Here is a 5000-nt window from a genome sequence, read left to right as displayed (position 1 = left end):
CACTTCGCACCTTTCCCCCTTTCTGCTCACAAGAAAGATTCTTCGTCTTTCGGTCGATCGCCGAAAATCGCCTAAAGCGCTAAATCCTTCCTGGAAATGCGCCTGGACCCAAAAAGGGAGAAGAAGTAGCAGACTTTCTTTCGACTTTCTCTGGACTCCTTGCGGGCCAAAACTTTGCAATTTCACTCCACCGGGCCCCGGGGGTGGATTGTGGAGATTATACGAAGGATCCGAACCGATGATGGAGCGGCCAACCCTTGGTGCCCAAAAAACACATGACACATGGCGTCGAATCGAGCGATGAATTTAGACAGATGAGAGTTTGAGTGAGAGAGAGCGAGATGGAGGTTGGAAAAAAATTCTCGAAGGATATACAACGATATATGGCGTCGAGTTGTTTGTTGCCAAGCACCGAGCACCATCGTCATCGTTATCCTTATTTCTCTTACAACCTTCCCTCAACCCAGCCAACTTTGCTCAAGCAGTACACCGTCCGTCCGGCTGTTCTCTCAGCAGAGCAGCAGCAGCAGCAGCAGTAGGCGTCGGTTTTCTGGTTCTGGGAGCGACCCTTCCCTACGCATCCGCGTCTTCCCTCCCCCGGGAACCCAAGATGCCGTCTTACGCCCTGAAGGCCTTCGCGTCTCCCTAATCTTCGCTTCACTGCTGGGGTGGCCGTGGGGTTGGGGGCTGTCTTCTATTTAAATTAAATGTGTATACCGCTATTCGAAATCATCTTTCACCCTCTGGCATCCCTCCCCCCCCTCACCCCTGGTTTGTCCCTTTAATGCTCTCCTTAGACTCTTCCGAGAGAGAGAGTGAGCAGCTTCACCCTGGTCCTTCGCCATTAAATCGCGCAAAATGTCGACGAGGGCGAACTTGGCCGCCATGCCTTTTAGCCATAACGTCGTCCTCATCGTCGTAGTAGTCTACCATCGTCGTCTTCGTGCACGCATACGCACAGCAGGCGGCGAACGCTCGACAGGCTGATGATGATGATGATGATGCTCGTCGCTTCGCTTCGACTCGCCTTCTGCGATGGTTCCGCCATTTTCCTTCCACATCACCGAGAGGAAACGGAGAGGGTGAGGGGATGAAATGGGAGTGGGAGTCGAATCGAGTCGAAATTGAACTCGTAAATAAACTACCTTCCCAGAGAAGGGGAGGCGAGGCGAGGCGACCGTACTGCCAAGGCGGTGTCATGGCGGTGATGATGAAGCCGGAGACGGATCTCCTCCAGCAAAACCAACCCTCCACACTACGGTGCGGTGCGGTGCGTGCATGCAGCTGTGTGTGTTTTCTGTGTCTTATGGCTCTGGGGCGGGCGCCCTTTTCCTGCAAGTAGTAGGGCTTAGCTGCTTGGGTTTTTAGCATCGAGCAACGAGGACACACAGCACCGTAGAGTACACCATGATGGGGGTGGCGATGGTGGGTGGATTGTGGCCGGGAAAACCTAAGCAGAGAGAGAGAGAGAAAGAGAGCCGGAAAGTACCGGTGCGACCGAGAGGCCGTAATGGAGGAATTTCCAAGAAGGCGGAGTAATTGAATTAAGGATCCATTTGATGTTGTAGATTACACACTAACAGCAAACGGGAATGCCGCGTGCCGCGCCGTCCCTCTCGCACTCCTTCCTCAGAGTGAAGCTTGCTCGTCGCTTGCTGGCTTGGAGTCGAGTTCCGCGCTGCGACCAAGGGCTTTTCCCGCCGTTTCCCTTCGCTTTTCTCCCGCCACCCCTCCCGAGATGAAGATGAAGCAGAAGACAGAGAAGCCAGAAAGGGCAAAAGAGGAGCCAGAAAGGGAGGAGGGTTTTCGTAGGTAATTTTGTCTTGCCTCTGTCTTTTGGACGAACGATATACGGTTCGGTTGGTTGGTTGCGTTGGGCGCTGGCCCCCTTTCCCGTGTACCTTCCCCGCGGGTTCCTTTGGATCCGCTTTTCCGTTGCTCCCCTCGCATCGCGCTCTGTCTCTCTCTCTCTTCTGTTAATGCGCCTCAGGACATTGCCAATGGGGAAGGGCTAATGTGGTGGGGGTGGGCAGGGACGATGGAACCGTTACCGTCAGTCAAAGTTTTCGCCAAAGAAGAAGCTCATCTTCGTCGCTGGTACTTTGCGCACGGGACCCGCTTCGTACACACAAGTCTTGATGGCAAGATGAAGATGAAGATGATGTTGTTGATGCCTTGATGGGTTTCGTAAGTTCGCCTCCGCCCCCTCGGGGGTGGCTCTACAACCGATGGATCTACGAGGGAAATGGTTGACGTAAGGGGAAAGGGATCGACGGAAAAGTACTTTAAATCATGTGGCACTCCGGGTCCCAGTGACATTGGGAAGGTTTAGTGGCGTTCTTTTTTTGTTAAATTATTGTGTAGATTTAGAGGATTTAGAGAAAGCTCGTGAACTGAGAACACAATTTGAATCTCTCTGTATAAACGTCATAGCGAGATGGCCTGATCAAGGCTTGCTTCGCTTGCGTTATGCAGATAGTTAGTTCATGGCTTCCTTTGTCTGCTTTGTTGTTGTAGAACCAGAGGCGGAACCTTGCACATAATAAGCTCTCGAAATGGCCAACAAATGGCCAGAAGCAGTCCCTACACTCTTCACCAATTCAACCAACAAGCAGCAAAAGAATCGCCAGAAAATTGCATTACGATTATGCCGGATGCATGCTGCAGAAAGACGTCGCAATGTTTCTCACAATGTGTGTTCTTCGCATTCGCAGCCACAGGACGCTACAAGGACGGCTTGGTCTGGCCGGACCAAATTATGCACCTGATTAGCGGAGTGGTCCAGAATGCGGATCGCGAGGACTTTCGCAAAACAACGAACGGCCGTCCCCAAAAAACGGGGGCCCGTATGTTGTTCATCGATCCTTTCATGTCTCGCGTTGCGCCGATTTTGCGAAGGCAAGTCACGAACTTGCCACCGGAGTTTGGCCATCCTATTAATCCGCACACACAGAAACACAGGCACGTGTTCGTGTGTGTCTGTAAGACCAGGGGAATTGTTTTATTGTTGTCGTCCGCGTGCGCGCCAAAGCTGGGTCTATTGATGTTCCCATCCATCACCGGTTCCGGGCAGGTTCGTCTCCACGGTACCACGGTTCCGGGCTCGCTGGCAACAAACAAATCATAATCCTGCGCCACCACTCCCTTAGGCCGCCCGATACGACGGCAAATACAATAATGATAAACATTCGCCTTCGCCGGACCACGGATCGCCAGCCTAGCTAGCCAGCCATCCGGCCAGTATCAAAGGCAAACGTGAGGCCGAAATTGTTTTCAAATCCTTTCCCATGCCCTTCAGGCAGGACGAGAGCCACCACGCTACCGAGAGTTGGCTATTTTGGAATTTCGGGTCCAAAAAGTGGAATAATTTCCGTTGTTTTTTCCTCTTCCTTCTATCCATCAAACTCGGAAGGACACTCGAGTGTCCTGCAGAAGGTGGATCCTTTGTTCTGACGAAACCGAAACGCTAGCCAGAAGCGAACCAGCGACAGTGGCCTGGCGTCCGCTCTGTGCGGGCCAGTGATTGGGGGTTCGGATATTAAAACGAATTTAGACGAGTCGCCAGAGCTACTCAGCGACTTCAGAGACACGAATATCGATCAATATCGGTTCACCGATGCCGCCGGCCATGCTGTTCGATCACTGCTCACAGGCCTTATCATGGGGGTGGAAAAAGGCCTTTGAAGGGGTTGGCATTTTTGGTGCACGATGGACTACGATGGACCGGCCATCACACGATCCGATGCAGTCCCCACGCAACGCTCTGTGCGAGCGAACGATGCCAACGGTCCTCCAGAGGGCTCATCCGTGTGCCAATGCACCAGTGCTGGTCGAATGTTTTTGTGAGCAACGGGCTTTTTCGAGGACCTCGGATCATAGAACCAGTCTCCCGGCCACGGCTGCGTGTGCGCGTGTTTCTGCAGCATAGTCTGGCTGTTCCTGGTCCGCTCCGATGGCACACCGATGTTCGAATATCTTCATTGAATTATTGATGCAATCAATAAGTATTATTTCGTCATTTGAGTAGTCGCTGATGGTGGCGATGGTGCTGCTGCTACTACTACTACCACTATCGTGCTAGTGCTGCACAGAGACGTGGCTAAATTTGCAGAACTAGAGTGCGCAGCGTCGAGCACCGAGATAGGAAGAGAGAGAGAAAAGTGGAAGGCAGCGGAGCGGAACGGAAACGATGCGTTGCGCGTGTGTCTGTATTTGATTGGACTGGGACGGCATTCCCGTTGGCTTGGCCGTGCTACCGGAGGACGTGTTGATCCTGCACGCATCGCAGGTTTTAGCATACATTCCCCGGACCCGGAGTGGATTGAAGGTTGGGCAACGATGCAACGTCCGAAACGGGTCTTCGGCCGCGTGCTCACTAAAATGTATTCTTGTCGTACGTTCGCCAGGTGCACACGGCAGGCCACTCGAAGACGCATGAGCCGATTGCTCATTAGGATTTTAATTCCGGGCCCCATTGTGTGGCTGCTCCACATCGTGCGGCGTGGCGCCATTCGGCAGGATCCTCGCAAGCCACAAGATCAAAGAAAATGAGCAAAGACCTTTCTGCGGGGTTTAGGTAACATAAAATGAGTTTATGACGTGCATTTTGGGGTAATTATGGTGACCAACATTCCGTCAAGGAATATTGTCTAAAACCATACAGAGGGTTAGTGTTTTGCGATTAATAATCCTGATTTTAACAGAATCTCTTATCAATCTAAAAGAGCTTCTGTAGTTTGTTAAACCTTTACACTAACAGAATGTTAATAAACTTTTACTTAGACATAATGAATAAGGAGTGTAAGTTAAAAGTGACTTAGTATTGATAACATTATTTAAATCTATTGATATAACACGGCCAATTAAGAACGCATCTGAAGAAGATTTTAGGCTTCTTAGGGCCATGATTTACTGATTTGAACATGTGAGCAATTTTTTCAGACTTTCAAAACAGTAAACTCAAACGGTAATTCTTTGTGTAAAGAAAATGGTTCGAACTC

At 51.1% G+C, this 5000-nt stretch overlaps 1 protein-coding gene across 2 annotated transcripts in view; it reads right to left on the bottom strand.

The window, feature by feature from the left end:
• The window catches only part of LOC126569395 (homeobox protein unc-42), a 16926-nt gene that overhangs the window by 2795 nt on the left and 9131 nt on the right, over positions 1-5000 (bottom strand). The window lies entirely within an intron of this gene.

The sequence above is a fragment of the Anopheles aquasalis genome, chromosome 2, assembly GCF_943734665.1.
Source record: "Anopheles aquasalis chromosome 2, idAnoAquaMG_Q_19, whole genome shotgun sequence".
Lineage (NCBI taxonomy): Eukaryota > Metazoa > Arthropoda > Insecta > Diptera > Culicidae > Anopheles > Anopheles aquasalis.
Note: the sequence above shows the minus strand (reverse complement) of the source record. Positions and strands in the feature narration are given on the sequence as shown.